The sequence below is a fragment of the Globicephala melas genome, chromosome 18 (genome assembly GCF_963455315.2).
Source record: "Globicephala melas chromosome 18, mGloMel1.2, whole genome shotgun sequence".
NCBI classification, from domain to species: Eukaryota; Metazoa; Chordata; class Mammalia; order Artiodactyla; family Delphinidae; genus Globicephala; species Globicephala melas.
In genome coordinates, this window is record NC_083331.1 from 27,173,927 (window position 1) to 27,196,296 (window position 22,370).

The following is a 22,370-nucleotide window of genomic DNA, read 5'->3' on the forward strand; positions in this document are numbered from 1 at the left end:
GTTGCTATTCTTATGACAGTTATTTAAAAAATCAACAACACCTAGAACATAGGTGACAGTTAATAAATATTTTTAAATGAATGGATAGAAATGTAATCATGGTACAAGCTATGAGTGTCAGTGAAGACCTTCTTGGGGGAAGTGACATCTAAATTTAAACGTGGGCATTGAATAGAAATTTGAAAATGAAAGGAGTGGGATGGAAAAACAAAAAAATTCAGAGGAAAATCATGTTTGAGGAGTCTGTAAAAGAAAATAATTTAAAAAACATGTGTTAAAGAACTTGAAAGAAGACCAATGAAACCAGGGTGTGTGTGTGGGGGGCGGGGGAGCAGAATGGACTGTGAGACAAGATAAAGCCAAAGATGATATAGAAATGTATCCACAAAAGTTGTGGTACATTTTATATATACATTTACTTTAACCTAAAAGCAATGAGAAGTCAATAAAGTTGCTTAAGCAGGGAAATTTACTTGGTCAAGTTTGATTTTTCCAATGAGTTTTCTTTAACTATGGGAAAAATGAGAACCATTAGCAAACTCGTATTGATAGGACTAGTGCTCTAGACAAAGGTGTGGGCCATGGAGTAGGGGTGAAGTAGACAGAATCAATAGCTGTGTCAACCTAAATAAACCTAGTAGGTAATAATCAAGTGAAAGTGTTTATTTGGAATTAAAGAATTATAACGTAGGGCACACAAATTTGGGTAGCCACCCAAACAGGGTCTGCAAGGAAGTGAAATCCAGGACCTTTTAAAGACAAAGAAGGGAGGTTTTCATTAGAAAGAATTTTAATTAGAGTAGAAGGCAGAAGACAGTCTTGGTTAAAAAAGCTAAGGCTATCACTAGAGGGATGGAAAAGTGCATTACTGTGACAAGTTGCAGGTATTCTTGTAGAATCCTTGGAATTTTTGTGTTTTGCCCTTAGTTCCAAAGTTCATGGTCCCACCCAGTGAGGACGCACAAAATGTTCACAATTTTAATGGCATCCCAGCTCCCTTTTAAAGCACTTGGATCTGAGTGACAATTTTATTTCGTGTTTCCCCCTTTTGACCAAGACTTTTATTGGAAAGCATTGCTGATGAACTTAACAGATTTGCTTTGTCTCATGTTTCTGGAAATGACCTGTCCTAGAAAGTCATGTCCCATATCAGAGGTATTTTTTAATCTCTGATGGTAATTTCAAGGAGTCAGTGTCATAAGGCTTTGGCCACATTTGAGCCAAGGGAGGCATTCAGGAAATGACTCTTGGGCAGTTTCCTCATCCAGGATTTCATCAAATTATCTGAAGGTTCAGGTCAATAAGACTTATCTATCATTTTAATCCACTGAGCAAACATAATCTTGGTGTTCGTAAAAGTTTTGGAGCAGAACTGAGTGAGGAGTAACATAAGAGTTTAAATACGAGGACATATAGCAAAATTCAGTAAAAATTGTAAACAATACTTGAAGGCCTGATCTTAACCAAACACCTACACCAGAAGGAAGGAAATGGAAAATATCGATAGGGAACCAGAGGGTGTCATTAAAAGACATTGGATCAGAGAGGTTTGTGTTAGTGTTCTAATTTTTTGAGCTCTAATTCAACTTCATCAGAAGTACGGATCCATGTACAGCAGGCCATGTTGGCTACAGCACAGATGCCATCCTGTTCTACAAGGATATAATCCAGAACTATTTGATTACCTAATACACTCCTTGCTAGGGCATCCAGAGATAGTTTTTGTTGAGCCAAGGCTCAAGTAGTAGATCTGCTTATTTAGTTATGGTTAGGAATATATACTTTATCAACAGTTCATTATGGACTGAACCAACCCAATGAACAAATACTTTGGCAATGATAATCAATGGAGAGTAGATAAGGTATAAAAAGGAGGCTGCCAAGTCTCAGCTAGGGCTATAAGATAGTGGCTGGATTTTTTTCCTTTAACAAGAACTTCAGATGGAATGCTATGTTATCCCAAAAGGCACTGCCCTGTCATGTGCCTGCTGTCTAGCCCATGGTTCCCCTTTGTAACCACATACAAAGGTACATCTGGAAGGGCACATACTACATGGTCAAGTATGTTGTTATTTATGTTTTCATTGACAGGTATGAACTTCAGAATACGCTCTAGCCAAAGATCAGTGTGGCCATTAGAGCTCATTAAGGGGCCAGATGACAACCCTTTGTGCCTAGTATGACAAAAAGCTTGACATAGACGGATGAAATCACATTTCTTACAAATTTTGGTCAGCCATTTGTTTGATGCTAGAAGCAAAAGAAAAAGCGGGAGGGTTGGAATGTTGGAGGAGTAGGGATTTGGATAAATATTTTGTGGCAGTGTCAACCCCAAAAACAAGGTGGAGATAACAGATCAAACAGTTTACTCTACAGGCAGTTTTAAGGGCTGAATGCTTAAAGTTTCCCATAACATTGGGAACCAAGGGAAAAATTGTGATGGGTATAACTAGGAGGTCCTTATATTTGGATGATTGTGGACTTTGGAGACATACTCAGCACTTGGAGAGATTTTCCTCAGTTGTTATAGTTTGGGAATGGTTCACTGGAGTATTATCTCCCATTTGCCAAAAGTAGTACCCTCAAGGAAGGTAAAAACTTCAGCTAATATTAAACTCACTCTGACAAAATGCTGACTAGTCACCACCTTGGACTTAATAAAGGAAGTCATTAAATGATATTCTGAAACCACCAGCCAACTCAATGGGCCTTTCTTAACAAGAATGTTGAATTAGTATTATTAAACTCAGTAAATCCATCAGTGTGATAGAGCAGATCTATTATGAAATGGATCAGTAATGAGGTTAGAATAGTGTATATGTATACACTGGCCTCAGCCTGAATTTTGTGAGAACTGTCAGAATCAAGATGTGATCTGCTTTACTTCCCAGTTAATTTTAATTTTAATCCTCTAATTGTTTCAGAAGTCCAGTCAGGTGTTGGAGACTTCTTTAAATGAGAAAAATGAATCCAAGAATCAGCACCTTTAACCTTTGCAGCACAAGGATTAGTTAAGAGTACCTGATATGATCCTTTCCATCCACGGTGTAAAAAATCTTTTAAAAGACAGAATCACCTGGTTGTAGATTGTAATGTTTGTTGTCTTCCTGTCTCAGGAGCGCACTGTGGAAATATAGTTCTACCAAGGTATGTTTTTTTATGTAAGGCTCTGATTAGTCCTTTGCAATATTGAAGCATGTCTTTTTCAATTAGTTGAAGAACAGAGAGATCCAACTGCATAGGTCAGCCAGTAATAATTTCAAATGGTGACAGCTTGTGTCTCCCAAAGAAGATAGCTCTCAGATTTAAAAGGACCAGAGGAAGTGTCTAAGGCCAAGCCAATTTCAAGGTCTCTGTAAATTTTGCCAGTTGAGTTTTAATAATGCCATTTGTTCTTTCCACTAGTCCAGAGGACTGGGGGTGAAAGCACAATGAAAATGTTGTAGAATATACCAAACCTCACTGATCTGTCTCATAAGATGGCTAGTAAAATGTGTTCCTCAGTCACGATGCAGTTCTGAGGGCACACCCAGGTGGGTATAGTCTTTTCTAAGAATATTTTTACAGTGGCCAAATTTGTAGCCCATTGGCAAGGGAATGCTCCAATCCAATGAGAAAACATGCAAATCATAACAAAACAAATTTATAGCCTTGGGAAGGAGACAGCTGGATAAAATCCATTTGACATACCTCAAAACCCTTTTAGGCAAGTCAAAATGGCCAAGGGCAGTTTGGATAGTTTTCCCTGGGTTGTATTTAGGACACAGAGCACTAGTTAATTGTGCCTTCTTGGTAGCCTTAGAAATATTTCCCCACCAGTACTGTTTCATGAAAGTTCCAAGTTTATCTGCTTCCAGTGGGTCATCCGACAAGTCATTTTCATCAGGAGTCTTTTCATGGACTCTGGAAAGACAAGTCTTTTATTTGGGCCATACCATACATTAGTTTTACAGGCTAAAGATACAATTGTTATCTGTCCAATAAAGTCTTCTTTTTTTTAATGTGATGTCTTAGATTGGGCATCTTTGGTCATTTTCATTAGCTCCTCTTTCAAAATGTAGTCAAAATTTGATATAAATTTTCAGTTTCAGGTTGGGTGGCTTATAAGGCAGTTGCCCTTGCAGCCTGATCAGCCAAATTATGTTCTTTGATTTCATCTAAATTTAATGCCCAGGCACCTGAATGATGGCTAGGAGAGATGGAAGTTGGTTTGATTCCAACAACTTGTTTACCCAATTTCCACTCCTAATCTAGTTTTTTCCCAAGGTCAAAAATCCTCTTTGTTTCCAAACCATGCTAAAGTCATGAACTGCCCCCAAAGCATCGTGATTGTTTGTGTGGATATTCACAGTTTTACCTTCCACTAGGGTACAAGCCAAAGCTAAAGAATGGAGTTCTCTGCCTGCTATGCTGAAGTAGAGGTAAGCAGTGGAGATGCCTCAATTACTACAAAGGAGGAAGTGATAACATGCCCAACACAATACTATTCTTTGCCATCTTTCAAATAAGAGCCATCATAGTAAGCTATGAAATCTCAGCATTAGCAATAGGGGTTCTTGTAAATCAGCTCTAGGTATTAATAACTGATCAGTCAGGGTCAGACCATGATAAGGAATTTTGTCAGTAGGTAAAGTGAAAAAGCTTGCAGGGTGGAGGTTGTTGCAGTTGGAAAGGGTTGTATGAAGAAAAGTTAGTAACAATATTTCACATGAGGCAAGGTGGTTTACAGAAATGTGTTGAGTGTGATGAGAATTGAGCAAGGCTTCTACTGCATGGGAAACAGATGATGAGTGAAGAGCCCATAACTATTTCCTCAGTTAATTTTGTAAGGACTGATGCTGTTGAAATAGTTCTCATGTATGGGGGATACCTCTGGCTACAGGTCTGATTGTTGACTACAATAGCTAGGGCATCAGTGTTTACCTCCGTGACTTTGCATAAGCACTCCTAAGGCATTACCCCTCATTCGTACACAAAGAGGAAAAAGGGTAGGGTGCACTTCTTAAGTTTAGGGACTTCAAAAGAGCCCCATTGTGGCCTCTGAAATTTTAAATTATCTTTGGTGCTATTGGTCCTTTGAGACAGAAATTTAAAAAAGAACACAAGATGCTGGGAATATTTGTGGTCTGACCCCATTCAAAAGTTTATGGTTCCACCTGGTGAGGTTGAGTATTGTCATCTTTTTAATCATTTCCTGGCTCCATTTTAAAACCCCTTGACATAAATGACTCCATTTTATTTCAAATTTCACAGCTGCTTAAAAGAAACAAATAATAGCTGTCTTTAACTGGTTGTTGGGACAGAAAAGAGGGACAAGTCAAATAAATTTGAGGATAAAGAAATAATTAACTCACTTTTGAACATCTTAGTTTGTGGGAGAGATGTAATCTAGATGTAGAAGAAGCAAGTGGAATTACAGACTTGCAGCTCTGAAAAAATGCCTGAGCTACTGTTGTAAATTTGGAAACCATAAGCTTATCCTATGGGGGAAAGAAGTTTCCAGTAATGATGAGATCAAGGGCATGGCAAGAAGTGTCATGCATAATGTGGAGAGAGAAATTCTTCCGGTTTTTCAGAACCTCTTTTCCTAATGAAAGGATAAGCAGCCTTAGAGATAGCATGAGATTTCTTCGTTTTGTACAGATAGAGCTCCAGAGTCGCTTTTATTTATTGAGTCATGCAGAAAGATAATACTGGGTTAAAGTTGAAACTTTCAGAACCTTTAGTTTTTATTATTACTGATAATCCCTATAATGATTTCTTATTCGAACTTCTACATATCACAAATCGAGAGTTTTTTGGGCTTTGTATTTTTATCATCAGTCATAAAGATGTCAAACAATTAAGAGATCAGTGTGCTAGGTGGATCAGCTACATGGTTATTGAAGTTGTTAATCAGAAGACTTGACTCAAACATCATTTACCAAAGAAATTCTCCTCTGTAATTCCTGGGATTAAATAGGTACTACTAGATGACTTCTACATATTTACTCATGGAAGTGACCTGGATTTACCAAAATATGATGTTGCAGACATTAGATGCCTTTAGTGAAATTAGTCTTAGAAAACTTTCTGCTTAACTGAATTTCTCCTCTAACGGAGATATCTTTATTTGTTACCTCATTTGATTCTCTCAATAATCCTGCTGAAGGTGAACAGAGAGAGTAGTCAAATGCTTATCTCAAAATGGAAAAACTGAGACTTAGGTTAACAGCAAGATTATACAGTAAGAACATGGTTTGGCCTTTCATTTTATCTACTGTAACTTCAATACCATAGCATATTGGGCAGTAAAGTTTGTTTTCTCTAAAAAAAAAAAAAAAAAAAAAAAAAAAAAAAATAGGTACTACTCCCATAGTCACCATTATTATTTCCTGCTGGCAATACCATAGTATTTGTTACATGTATTCTAATTATTCCTCATGGATGTTGGATCCTCCTAGACTCTGTGAGGTCAGGGGCTTTTGTTTTCTTCCCAGCATCTAGCCAAATGGCTGGTACAGCATAAGCATTTATTAAACTGATTAATCTTAGGTTGTATTCATTTGCCTTGTATATTTTTTTCTTTGGATCTTATATTTTTACTTATATATTTATATTTATCTTATATTTAATTATATTTAAATTTTATCCAGTGCTTGACTTCCCCCAGATTTAAGAAGAATTTGTTTTTCCATGTAATCCTTGGGTTCTTTCACTTTTTAGTCCTATAATTTTTCTCAGTTAATACAAATCATTCTAGGAAGAAACAGAAAATATACTGTAACATTTTTATATCAGGTGAAATAACATCAAGACAAAGGAGAACAAGTAAGAAGGAGGGAAACCTCAGAGGCAGAAAGGATAGATTCTCTCCTCAGTTCTGAGGAGAGGGTAAAAATGTTCAACCAAAGGAGGGTAGGCACAACTCTCTTCAGGTGTTCCAGTCAGAGGAAGTCACTGATGGGAAGCAGAATGTACTGGAGGAAGAACTGGGTTGGCACATACAAGGCACTGGAGAGGAATCACTTGAGAACACTAGAAAGCCCCAAGGTCCAAAAGATCCCAACTGAAGAAGGCCAGATAACTTGAATCCCTCTGCCACAGAAAGAATGTATTTGAGAAGCTGCCGGAGAAGCCAGTGGCAGGAGGAGAGGTTTATGATGTAGACTCTGTAAGCCAAAGCACACCTGTGCTGAATCCTGACTCTAATGCCTACCAGATCATCATGACATTAGTATTTAATTTCTTTAAAACCTCAGGTAATGTTTACGGAGGTGGTCATTTTACCATTGTAAAATAATGCAGACATCATGAAGTACTGTCATGGAGTATAAGTAAGCTAACTGTAGAAAAGACAACAGTACCTAGAAAGCACTCAATAAATATTTAGCTACTATTAGAATTGTTAATAAGATGATTATCACTTATATGATGGCAAAGGAGAGCTTTCTGTTTCCCTGCTTTTATTTCAACCATCAAGGTTAGAATCATGGAAGAAGAATTTCAAATTCCACTTTGCTAATATGGAGAGAAGTTATGATATTCCGCTGCATCGTGTTCGCACAGGATTTTGCATAGTATAGTGACCAGTCCTGTGTTGATGCCAGTATGGTCACTGCCAGGAGCTGGGAAGAGGTCAGCACAGACAAAGTAACAGATTGCAAGGACACTACCTTCACCCCCACCCCCAACGCCCTGGTGAATATGCAAAAGTCTGCACATGTGTTTAAAGCAGACAGATTATATTAGCAGCACCTTGAGGTTTTCTTTGTTTTTTTTTTCCTGCTTGAAGGACACAAGTAATCATATATAATTTTGAGTTTGTTTTCTTGTTTTTACTTCTTTATCAGCAGACATCATTTTTTCCTGTTTGTTAATGGCTACTCTTCCAAATTTTTGAAGTTATTTTGATTTCTAATGTGGTCTGTCTTCCAAGGTGTTACCCGTTTAACCCAACTTGATCCAATCAACACTTTGCAACCACGTGCTTTTTATGGAATCTTGTTACACAGAAGAAGAAAGTGAGAAAATTGAAAAAGGTTCCTGAATATCAGACAGATCTATGATCATTATCTATGATCATGATCATAAAGTGTACTTATATCTTGTAACACTGTCACCAGAAGGACCAGTAAAACATTAAACACTCTTGTAGAAATTGTGAGAAATCTAGTTTTGTCCAAGCAAAACAGTGTATCACCAAGTAAACATCTGGACTCAGCTTTAATTTTTATTTCAAAGTATTTATCAACTTTTAAAAACGTAACATTTGATGATATATACATATACATGCACACATATACGTAGACACACACATACATTGAAAATATATTTTAAATTCAACATTTAAAGAATATTTGTGATATGTGTGTGTGTGTGTGTGTGTGTGTGTGTGTATGTTTTACTCTAGCCTCTAAGTATCCCCCAAAGCTAAAACACTCTTCTTCATATCTCCTTGCCCTCTCTCTTAAACCACCAGACAGAGGCAGAATAATGTAATGAAAGAACACACCAACTTTGGACTCAACCATGCCTGCCTTCAAATATTGGCTTTGACTCTTATTAGCTGAATGACCTTTATCAAATTACTTAACCTCTCTTATCTTTGGTTTTCTTATCCACATGTGGGGATGGTAAGGCTTTTCTCATGGGGTGGTCTGAAAAATTGACTAGATAGTCTATCCACAGTACCAGGAATGTAAAATGTACCTAAGGCATGGAAACTATAATTATCATTAGGGAAAAAAAATCTTTTGGAGAATTTGCATAAGCACGCCACTTGGCAACAATACAAATTCATGGTCTTATAAAATTAATCACAACATTTCTCAGTTAAGACATAAACAAAGTCAAACCTAGTCAATTTCCTCACATAACACTTATTCAAAATGAAGGAAATAGAGAATAAGTCTATAATTGGAATACAATACTTTTTCTGTTTTGCTTTTTTCCCATAAATAATGATTATTATTTTGATTACATTTACATAAAGTAGGTGATTATTATTATGATCAAAATAGAAATTATAAAATATAAATTATACATTGATTTCAGTTACAAAATCCTTCCTGCCAAAAAGATTTTCTTCTTCTACCTAAGATTTTCATCCATAGTATCATAGTTTGGGATTAAGCATTACCTCAGATGATATTTATCATATAAAATACATGAAACAGCAACTGGGTAGGATCCACAATAACATTGGCATAGAAATAAATTTAACAGAACATTTGTAAATGTTTCCTAGGATGGAAATCATGGAGGGGGGTAATAACTTTTGTTTTGGGGGGAGGGCCTAGTGGAGGAGGTAGCATTGTTATTCACACTCAGTAATCACCCTGGGGGAGGGTGGTTAACTGCTATGTTCCAAAATGATGAATTAGGGCTTTCCTGGTGGCGCAGTGGTTAAGAATCTGTCTGCCAATGCAGGGGACATGGGTTCGAGCCCTGGTCCAGGAAGATCCCACATGCTGCAGAAGAACAAAGCCCTTGCACCACAACTACTGAGCCTGCACTCTAGAGCCTGCAAGCCACAACTACTGAGCCCATGAGCCACAACTACTGAAGCCCACATGCCTAGAGCCTCTGCTCTGCTACAAGAGAAGCCACTGCAATGAGAAGCCTGTGCACTGCAAAGAAGAGTAACCCCCACTTGCCACAACTAGAAAAAGCCTGTGCACAGCAACAAAGACCCAACAAAGCCCAAAATAAATAAATTTATTTAAAAACATGATGAATTAGCCAAGTGACCTAATGAAAAGTACTAACAATGCAGACTGTATCCTTCATCTCCATGAAACCTCCAGATGACCCTGCTAATTATAATGATATACCAATGAGACATAGATAGATTTCCAGTTACATCAACAAACTAAGCCTATATACCATATTGGCAGAACCACAGATCAGGTATTTTTGTCCAGGTAAGACTTGAAAACCAAACATAATGCTATAAAACATCAAATTTCAAAATATGAAAATGAAATTTATATACAAGGCAGCAAATCCCATGTAAGAAGTAAAACTATCGACCTAATGGCCAAGAAACCCAGCCAGAGTAGTTTATGAATAAATGCAGTTGGAATGACCTATAACATGATAAAGAATACATTGGTAGATAACTTAGATCCTACAACCTTGACTGATATGAGATGGTTATGTTTTTAATTGAACCCTAGGATGAGGATAAATTATTAAAATTATTGTTGCATTTTAAGACAAATCTATAAAGACTTATGTCAAAATCAACATTATACTAATAATTATAATTGGCATAAGAATGAAATGCTAAAATATCTCATTTAAATGTAGGCTGTTAACTCTTTTAAAAACTAGTTTCTATATAAAAACAAAAATCAGTTTTAAATAAAATATAATTATATTTCTATTTAGAGCACAATTGATTATTTAAAGTATCTAAATGTTGATTATTCAGTACTCATATTAATAAGTTGCACATTAACAAAGTACAAAGAGGAATTGAGTATTCTACTATTTATCAAAAAGACATTTGGAAATCAAAGAATATATGTTCCATTATTATAAATAACAATGTAGCAAAGTTATTTGTATAAAAATCTCTGTCCTTTGAATTATTTACTTAGGATAAATTATCAAATCATGTTGTGGGTCAAAGGTATGGTTAACATTAATTTTCTTGTTTTATATTGCTAAATAGTTCTCCAAAAATAATGCATTAATGTATAATCTCCCAGCCATGTATGGCTTTACCTGACGTTTACATTCAACTCATCCTTAGCCTTACTAGAGCTTGCTTTTTGGTGTGTATGTGTCTTCTACAACTTTTATCATTGTGTCTTTCCTGAACACCTTTTCTCTGTTAATAGCCATCTTTAAATCTTTCCATCGTAAAAAGAGAAGCCTCCTTGGGCTAGCCCAATTTTCCTTTTCCAAACATGGAACAGGTATCATCTTTCCTTCCTGTCTCTGATTTTTCACTTCTCTAAAACTCAATTCAAATCATTGTCATGCCATTGAAATATCTTAAATGCTCTAGAACATTTCCATTCTTCTTTTGACTTCTTAGTGAAGGTTGGCTCTCTTAATCACTTCTTTCTACTTGAAATGTTACTTCACTTGTTTGTGATGTCTTTTTTCTTGTGGTTTAAGAAGTAATGACTGGGGCTTCCCTGGTGGTGCAGTGGTTGAGAGTCTGCCTGCCGATGCAGGGGACGCGGGTTCGTGTCCCGGTTCGGGAGGATCCCACGTGCTGCAGAGCAGCTGGGCCGCTGAGCCTGCGTGTCCGGAGCCCGTGCTCTGCAGCGGGAGAGGCCACAACGGTGAGAGTCCCGCATACCGCAAAAAAACCCAAAAACAAAAAAAAACAAAAAAAAGAAGTGATGACTGGGGAATGTTTTTCAAAAGTTTGAAAAGTTGTACTTCTTAAAATTAGTATTTGAGCTTCACCTACAAGAAATTAATACCAATTATCTTGTCAATTGGAATATTAAGTATACAACTGTTTATATATAGGTGATTTATAAATAGCATATGCTGAAATGTTGTAGCATAAGTGTTCCTCAAAATGTGTGTTGCAGAAAAATACTCATCCATGTTATACTAAATGATGTCTTATAAAGGACTCATCAAATAAGTTTATGCAATGCTGAGTTAAACAAGTATAAGGAGATTTCTTTTTCTTTGGGAGTGAACTCGGTCTTTAATATGCAAACCCCCAATTTACTATTCAGCTTTTTCTTTTCCTAAACTAATTTGAAAGTGTAACCCTTATTTCATGAAACTCATTGTAATTTTCTACTTAGTAATGACCCAAGGAGCCAAGGTTTGCAAACACTGCTCTAGAAGAAAAAAGAAATTACATACATGTAGATTCATATCCTAACCTAGTTTATTTTTCTGACTTTGTAATCTTTGTAAAATACATATAACTGTTTAAAATTTCAAGTTAGTTATCTCTGAAGGAAGACTAATAAGGGATAGATTAAAAGCGAGTTTGAAGGCTAAATTTGTTAAAATAATAAGTATTTGATATAATTACAGTATAAAAATAGTCTCTACAGTTAATAAAACAAAAAACATTTTAAAATAGGGTTAGCATTTTAATATCAGGGATAAGTGAGCCCTCCCAAATCTTAGGAATAATAATCAAATACATAAATTAAAAGATCAATTCCCTTTAGAAGTATAATAAATAGTGTTTTAGGGTCACAGAGGACATGGGATTCATTTTTCTTGGCTGTTTTACTGAAGCATTATAGAGTAAGTAGAAGAAAAAGAGAAATGGAGAAATGAATTGACACTACTATTCTCACATTCAGGTGATATTGTCTATGTTTACCCCCATTAACAAGGTAATAATTTTCAAAACTGTTTTTGTAACTGCAGAAGTTCTTATTGAAAACAATCTTATTGCTCCGTGCATAAGGCAATGCTGATCCAAATAAAACAACATATAGCATGCCTATAGCCATGCCCACTTACCTTCCCAGTTTCAAAAGCATGGCGCAAAGAACAAAGTTAAAATTCTATAGGATTCAAGGCTCATTCATGATTGTTCTGCAATCTATATGTTTAGGTTAATCCCCACTACCTTCCTTCATAATAGCTTTTTAAAAGTAGGTATATTGAGGTATAAATGACATACAATAAACTATACACAATTTAAGAATACCATTTGATAATTTTTTGATTTATGTATGCAGCTGTGAAGCCATTGCTACAATCAAAATAACAAACAGATCCATCACAACTCTCCCCCTCTTTATCCTCCACCTTTCCATCCCCAGACAACCACTGACCTAATTTCAGTCACTGTAGATTGACTTTTTCTAGAATTTTATATAGGGGATTCCCTGGCAGTCCAGTGGTTAGGACTCTGCACTTTCATTGCTGAAGGCATGGGTTCTGTCCCTTGTGGGAGAACTAAGATCCCACGAGCCGAGTTGTGTGGCCAAAAAATAGTTAGAATTTTATATATATGTCATCATACACTGTGTACTCAATTTTGCCTATGATTTTTAGCAAACAATTTTAAGCTTCATCCACATACCAAAATTTTATTCTTTTATTGCTGAATATATTCCATTGTACAGAATAACATATAACGGAATTGTGTTTTTTATTTTTTGTAACTGTTCTTTGTTCATTTTGTTCTCTTTCTCTGTCTTCTTTTGGATACATTTTTATCCTATTTTATTGCCTTTGTTGGCCTATTAGTTATAGCTCTTTGCTATATTATTTTAGTTGTTGCTTTAGGGTTTATAGTACGTATCGCTACTTTATCACAGTGTAACTTCAAGTGACATTATGCCACTTTGTGATGGCAGAACTCTATCTACATCAGTATACTTCAATTTTTCCCCTCCCAGCCATTGTGACCTTGTTGCCACATGTTTTATTTCAATGTATATTATAAAGTACACAATACATTTTAATCATTTTTACTTTAAGCAGTTGACTATCTCTTAAATATATCTTAATAATCAGAAAAAAAATTATTTGTGAATGCTATTGCAATTTCCAGTGCTCTCTATCACTTTGTGTAGAACTTGAACTACATCTGCTATAATTTTTCACCTGTTTGAAGGACTTTGTTTTATATTACTTGTTGTGCAAGCATGCTGGTGATGAGTTCTTTCAGCTTTTGAATGTCTGAAAAAGTCTATATTTTTTCTTCTGAGCAAAAAAAAGATATCTTTAGATTGATAGATTTTTAAATTTTTGCCTGTTAGTTTGTTTTTTTAACTTTTCCATACTTTAAAGATGTTGCTCCACTGCCTTCCAGCTCACACTGTTTTGAATGAGAAATATGAAATATGTTTTCATCCTCATCTTTGTCCTTTTGTACATAATGTGTCCTTTTTTTTTTCCTTCTGGCTACTTTATATATATATATATATAAATATATTTGCTAGTTTAAGACCATTTGATTGTGATGCAACTATGTAATTTTCTTCAAGTATCTTGTCATTGAGATTCATGGAGTTTCTTGTATTGATGATTTTATAATTTTTATAATTAATTTGGAAACTTTTCAGTTATTATTTATTCAAATATATTTTTTATTTCTCCCTACTCCTTTGAAGTTGTGCCATAGCTCACTAAAAGCTCTATTCATTTATTAATTCATTTTTATCCCTCTGTGTATTTTATTTTGGATAGCTCTATTGATGTTTTCAAGTTCACTCATCTTTCATTTTGCCATCTCTATTTGACTGTAAATTTCATCCAGGACATTTTTCATCCCAGACATTATATTCAGATTTAGAAAGTTTTCTCTCTTATTTTTAAATTTTTATTTATTTATTTTTTACATATGTTGAAGATATATCTATTCTTTTTCAAATTCTTTTCCAAATTAGGTTGTTACAGAATACTGAGCAGAGTTACCTGTGCTATACAGTATGTCCTTGCTGTTTATCCACTTTAAATATAGCACTGTGTACATGTCAATCCCAAACTCCCTAATTATCCCTCCCCGCCCCAACCTTCCCCTCCTGGTAACCATAATTTCATTTTCTAAGTCTGTGATGTGGAACTTTTTTATCTTCTATGTTGCAATTTAACACATCTAATCTTTCCTCTAACTTCTAGAACAAATGAAATAGTTAAAATAACAGAGTTAATGTCCTTGTCTTCTAATCCTATCATCTATGTCAATTCTGGGTCAGTATCAATTGATGTTTTTTCTCTTCATTATAAATGAGTTTCTTTCTTTACATCCCTTCTAATTTTTTATTGGATGCTAGTAATTTTGATTTTATTTTATTGTGCAGTGGACATTTTTGTATTCCTAATATACAGGAATATATGTATTCCTTTGTCCTGGGATGCAGTCAGATTATTTGGAAACAGTTTGATCTTTTTGAGCCTTGCTTTTAACCTTTGTTTGCTTTGGTCTAAGACTACTTTTCCCTGCTCCTTAAGCAATATCATTCTGATTACACATTGCCCTGAGAACTATGAGATTTTCCACTCTGATTAGAGGAATAGGCACTATTCCCCAGTCCTGTGTGAGTGCCAGAGATTGTGACCTCTAGTCTTCGAAGGTATTTTTTTCCCCCAGCCTCAGACAGTTTCCTCACATGTGTGTGTTGATCAGTGCTGTGTGTTGATCAGTGTGCTCCTCAAAGGAAACTCTGAAAATCTCAGGATTTCTCTATGTTTGAAGCTCTTTATTCTATAGTGCTCTGCTCTGATTATCCCAGCTTCTTTGGTCTCACCAGAACCTCTATTCATGGAACCAGGGGGGCTCTGCTTGGGTTGTTATTTCCTGAACCTCAGACTGAGATTACATATTGCAAACTGGGGCAATCATGGGTCTCAATGCATTTGTTTTAAGTGTCTCAGGTATCAGTGTATTTTGTTTCTTTATGTTTAGTGCCTTAAGAACGATTTTTTTCCCATATATTTTGTCTTTTAGATTTTTTGAGTCTGAATGATAATTTTTATCCTTGTAAATCCACCCAGAAGTATAGGTCTCCCTTATAGCTTAGAGTCTAGGCAAAACAAACTCCTAACCCATTTTTTTAAGTATGCCATGTTCATATATATATATATATATATATATATATATATATATATATCTCCACATATACCCATGCCCCCTGCCATTCCCTCTTATATATCCTTGCTCTCTTCTCTATCTGATCAACACCAACTGAATTTCCAAAGCACACTCCAATTCTCGGATTAGTTTTTCTAAATGCTCTCAGGCATGTTTAATCTTTTTTGTTTGTTTGTTTTCCTGCCCACACAGCACTTTACTTATTACTTAATTATAGCCCCAGGAATAGTTTTATGATTAAATATTTAGTTGTTTTTTTTCTTTTTATTCAACTAAACCATGTCCAACTATATTGGGTATTTCGAATATAGAATAATGCCTAGCTAATTAAAGGAACTCAGTGAAATTTGCTGACTGAGTTTACAAATTTGTTGATGAATAATATGTCCAAAGCACTGTGCCTCTCCTCTGTGATCAGGAGCATGAATAACTAAGATAAAAAGGGGCAACAGAAGTTAGATGAGTACTTTTTAAAAAAAATCCTTTAAGTTTCAATTTTTTATAAAATATTCATTTATTGGTAAAGAGTAGTCAAATATATATCTATTTTTCTATAAAAAGGTATAATTTGTCACTTAAATTTTCTTTTTAAAAATGTTCTCCTATTTCCATATTTTGTTTTTATTTCTGATAGAGAGAAACTTTCCATAATTTATACAATTACCAACAAAATATATCCTTATGATTTATTAAAGCTGTTTCCAGCTCAAATATAAATTTATTATCATGTTGTATCATACTATGCACCATAAAATATTAGATTAACAATCAAGGAGGAATTGTAGAAATATGTTGGTTGAAATATAAATAAAAGCAGTTTTGAGGGTTTTTAAGGGCAATATTATACCAGCACCATGAAAAAATAAAGGGGGAGGGAATATCTGATGAAATGTTCACACAAAAAAAATTAAGAAATATGCCCTGGCCTATTATTCTAGTCTCTCTACTCACTGCTGCAACATTAAGTAAATCATATCAAATCACTCATATTACCATTTGTATTTAGCTGTACTCTGAACCATAGGGTATCTCTAGATATTTGCTAGTTACATTCTTTTGTTCTTTGAGTTATATATTTCTCCCAATATTTTCAGATTAAAAAAATAGAATCACCTTATCCTCGATCTCCTACCACCTATTTGTGTTTAGTATGTCTATTTTGGGATCTAAGAATCTGCGTTCAAAAACACCACCAACGAAGATGGTGAAGTAGAGGAACGTGCTCTCACTCCCTCTTGTGAGAACACCAGAATGACAACTAATTGCTGAACAATAATCGACAGGAAGACACTGGAACTCACCAAAATGATATCCTGCATCCAAATACAAAGGAGAAGCCACAATGAGACAGTAGGAGGGTCACAATACAATAAAATCAAATCCCATAACTGCTGGGTGGGTGACTCACAAACTGGAGAACACTTGTACCAGAGAAGTGCACTCACTGGAGTGAGGGTTCTGAGCCCCACGTCAGGCTTCTGAACCTGTGGGTCCAGAAACGGGAGGAGGAATTCCTAGAGAATCAGACTTTGAAACTAGCAGGATTTGATTGTAGGACTCTGAGAGGACTGGGAGAAAGAGAGACTCCACTCTTGGAGTTCACACACAAAGTAGTGTGCACATCGGGACCCAGGGGAAGAAGCAGTGACCCCATAGAGACTGAACAAGACTTATCTGCTAGTGTTGGAGGGTCTCCTGCAAAGGCAGGGGGTGGCTGTGGCTCACCGTGAGGACAAGGACACTGGCAGCAGAAGTTCTGAGAAGTGCTCCTTGGGGTGAGCCCTCCCAGAGTCCACCATTAGCCTCACCAAAGAGCCTTCAGGCTCCAGTGTTGGGTCGACTCAGGCCAAACAAATAACAGGGAGGGAAGCCAGCCCCACCCATCAGCAGTCAAGCAGATTAAAGTTCTAGTGATCTCTACCCACCACCAGTCCCTCCCATCAGGAAATTTGCACAAGCCTCTTAGATAGCCTCATCCAGCAGAGGGCAGACAGCAGAAGCAAGAAGAACTACAATCCTGCAGCCTGTGTAACAAAAACCACATTCACAGAATGTGACAAGATGACACAAGCTGAAGACAGACAAGATGACACAAGATGAAGACAAGATGAAAAGGCAGAGGGCTATGTACCAGATGAAGGAACAAAATAAAACCCCAGAAAAACAACTAAATGAAGTGGAGATAGGCAACCTTCCAGAAAAAGAATTCAGAATAATGATAGTGAAGATGATCCAGGACCTTGGAAAAAGAATGGAAGCAAAGATCGAGGAGATGCAAGAAATGTTTAACAAAGACCTAGAAGAATTGAAGAACAAACAGAGATGAACAATACAATAACTGAAATGAAAAATACACAAGAAGGAATCAATAGCAGAATAACTGAGGCAGAAGAATGCATAAGTGATCTGGAAGACAGAATGGTGGAATTCACTGTTGCTGAACAGAAAAAAGAAAGAAAAATGCAAAGAAATGAAGACAGCCTAAGAGACCTCTGGGACAACATTAAATGCAACAGCATTCACATTATAGGGGTCCCAGAAGGAGAAGAGAGAGAGAAAGGACCTGAGAAAATATTTGAAGAGATTATAGTTGAAAACTTCCCTAACATGGGAAAGGAAATAACCACTCAAGGAAGTGCAGAGAGTCCCATACAGGATAAACCCAAGGAGAAACACACTTTGACACATAATAATCAAATTGGCAAAAAAATACAACAAAGAAAAATTATTGAAAGCAGCAAGGGAAAAAAGACAAATAACATACAAGGGAATTCCCCTAAGGTTAACAGTTGATTTCTCAGCAGAAACTCTACAAGCCAGAAGGGAATGGCATGATATATTTAAAGTGATGAAAGAGAAGAACCTACAACCAAGATTACACTATCCAGCAAGGATCTCATTCAGACTGAATGGAGAAATCAAAAGCTTTATAGACAAGCAAAAGCTAAGAGAATTCAGCACCACCAAACCATCTCTACAACAAATGCTAAAAGAACTTTGCTAAGTAGGAAACACAAGAGAAGAAAAGGACCTACAAGAGCAAACCCAACATAATTAAGAAAATGGTCATAGGAACATACATATAAATAATTACCTTAAACATGAATGTATTAAATGCTACAAATGAAAGACACAGGCTTGCTGAATGGATACGAAAACAAGACCCATATATATACTGTCTACAAGAGACCTACTTCAGATCTAGGGACACATACAGACTGAAAGTGAGGGGATGGAAAAAGATATTCCATGCAAATGGAAATCAAAAGAAAGCTGGAGTAGCAATACTCATATCAGATAAAATAAACTTTAAAATAAAGAACGTTACAAGAGACAAGGGAGGACACTACATAGTGATCAAGGGATCAATCCAAGAAGAAGATAGAACAATTATAAATATATATGCACCCAATATAGGAGCACCTCACTCCATAAGGCAACGGCTAACAGCTATAAAAGAGGAAATTGACAGTAACACAAAAATAGTGGGGGACTTTAACACCTCGCTTACAGCAATGGACAGAGCATCCAAAATGAAAATAAATAAGGTAACAGTAGCTGTAAATGACACAATAGACCAGATGGATTTAATTGATATTTATAAGACATTCCATCCAAAAACCGCAGATTACACTTTCTTCTCAAGTGTGCAAGGAACATTCCCCAGGATAGATCACATCTTGTGTCACAAATCAAACCTCAGTAAATTTCAGAAAATTGAAATCATATCAACCATCTTTTCTGACCACACTATGAGATTAGAAATGAATTACAGGGAAAAAAAACACAAATACATGGAGGCTAAACAGTACATTACTAAATAACCAAGAGATCACTGAAGCAATCAAAGAGTAAAACAAAAAATACCTAGAGACAAATGACAATGAAAACATGACAATCCAAAACCTATGGGATGCAGCAAGAGCAGTTCTAAGAGGGAAGTTTATAGCTATACAAGCCTACTTCAAGAAACAAGAAAAATCTCAAATAAACTATCTAACCTTACACCTAAAGGAACTAGAGAAAGAAGAACAAACAAAACCCAAAATTAGCAGAGGGAAAGAAATCATAAAGATCAGAGCAAAAATAAATTGATTAGAACAGAAAACAATAACAAAGATCAATAAAACTAAAATGTGGTTCTTTGCGAAGATAAACCAAATTGATGAGCCATTAGCCAGACTCATCAAGAGAAAGAGGGAGAGGACGCAAATCAATAAAATTAAAAATGAAAAAGGAGAAGTTACAACAGACACTGGAGAAACACAAAGCATCCTAAGAGACTACTACAAGCAACTCTGTGCCAATAAAATAGACAAACTGGAACAAACAGAAATTTTTAGAAAGATATAACCTTCCAAGACTGAACCAGGAAGAAATAGAAAATATGAACAGACCAATCACAAGTAATGAAATTGAAACAGTGATTAAAAATCTTCCAACAAACAAAAGTCCATGACCAGATGGCTTCACAAGTGAATTCAATCAAACATTTAGAGAAGAGCTAACACCCATACTTCTCAAACTCTTCTAAAAAATTGAGGAGGAAGGAACACTGCCAAACTCATTCTATGAGGCCACCATCACCCTGATACCAAAACCAGACCAAGATACAGCAAAAAATCAAATTACAGACCAATATCACTGATGAATATACATGCAAAAATCATCAACAAAATACTATCAAACAGAATCCAAAAACACATTAAAAGGATCATACACCATGATCAAGTGGGATTTATCCCAGGGATGCAAGGATTCTTCAATATAGGTAAATCAATCACTATGATGCACCATATTAAAAAAAATGAAGAGTAAAAACCATATGATCATCTCAATAGATGCAGAAAAAGCTTTTGACAAAATTCAACACCCATTTATGACAAAAACTCTCCAGAAAGTGGGCATAGAGGGAACTTACCTCAACATAATAAAGGCCATATATGACAAACCCACAGCAAACATCATTCTCAATGGTGAAAAACTGAAAGCATTTCCTCTAAGATCAGGAACAAGACAAGAATGTCCACTCTCATCACTATTATTCAACATTGTTTTGGAAGTCCTAGCGATGGCAATCAGAGAAGAAAAAGAAATAAAAGGATACAAATTGGAAAAGAAGAAGTAAAACTGTCACTGTTTGCAGATGACATGATACTATACATAGAGAATCCTAAAGATGCTACAAGAAAACTATTAGAGCTAATCAATGAATTTGGTAAAGTTGCAGAATACAAAATTGATGCACAAAAATCTCTTGGATTCCTAAATACTAATGTGGAAAAATCTGAAAGAGAAATTAAGGAAACACTCCCATTTACCATTGCAACAAAAATAATAAAATACCTAGGAATAAACCTACCTAGGGAGAGAAAAGGCCTGTATGCAGAAAACTATAATACGCTGATGAAAGAAATTATAGATGGTACCAACAGAGGGAGAGATATACCATGTTCTTGGATTGGAAGAATCAATATTGTGAAAATAACTATACTAACCAAAGCAATCTACAGATTCAATGCAATCCCTATCAAATTACCAATGGCATTTTTTGCAGAACTAGAATGAAAAATCTTAAAGTTTGACACAAAAGACCCCAAAAGACCCCGAATAACCAAAGCAGTCTTGGGAAAAAAGCGGAGCTGGAGGTATCAGATTCCCTGACTTCAGACTATACTACAAAGCTACAGTAATCAAGACAATGTGGTACTGGCACAAAAACAGAAACATAGATCAATGGAATAAGATAGAAAGCCCAGAGGAAAACCTACACACGTATGGTCAGCTAATCTATGACAATGGAGGCAAGGATTTACAATGGAGAAAAGACAGTCTCTTCAATAAGTGGTGTTGGGAAAACTGGACAGCTACATGTAAAAGAGTGAAATTAGAACACTCCCTAACACCAAACACAAAAATAAACTCAAAATGGATTCAAGACCTAAATGTAAGACCGGACACTATAAAACTCTTAGAGGAAAACATAGGAAGAATACTCTTTGACACAAATCACAGCAAGATATTTTTTGATGCACCTCCTAGAGTAATGGAAATAAAAATAAACAACTGGGACCTAATGAAACTTAAAAGCTTTTGCACAGCAATGGAAACCATAAACAAGACAAAAAGACAAAACTCAGAATGGGAGAAAATATTTGCAAACAAATCAAGAGACAAAGGATTAATTTCCAAAACATATAAACAACACATGCAGCTCAATATTAAAAAAACAAACAGCCCAATCCAAAAATGGGCAGAAGACCTAAATAGACATTTCGCCAAAGAAGACATACAGATGGCCAAGAAGCACATGAAAAGCTGCTCAACGTCAGTAATTATTAGAGAAATTCAAATCAAAACTACAATGAGGTATCACCTCACACCAGTTAGAATGGGCATCATCAGAAAATCTACAAACAACAAATGCTGGAGAGGGTGTGGAGAAAAGGGAACCCTCTTGCACTGTTGGTGGGAATGTAAATTGATACAGCCACTATGGAGAACAGTATGGAGGTTCCTTAAAAATCTAAAAATAGAATTGCCATATGACCCAGCAACCCCACTATTGGGCATATACCCAGAGAAAACCATAATTCAAAAAGACACATGCACCCCCATGTTCACTGCAGCACTATTTACAATAGCCAGGTCATCGAAGCAACCTAAATGCCTATCGACAGACGAATGGATAAAGAAGATGTGGTACATATATACAATGGAATATCACTCTGCCATAAAATGGAACAAAATTGGGTCATTTGTTGAGACATGAATGGATCTAGAGACTGTCATACAGAGTGATGTAAGTCAGAAAGAGAAAAACAAATATCATATATTAAAA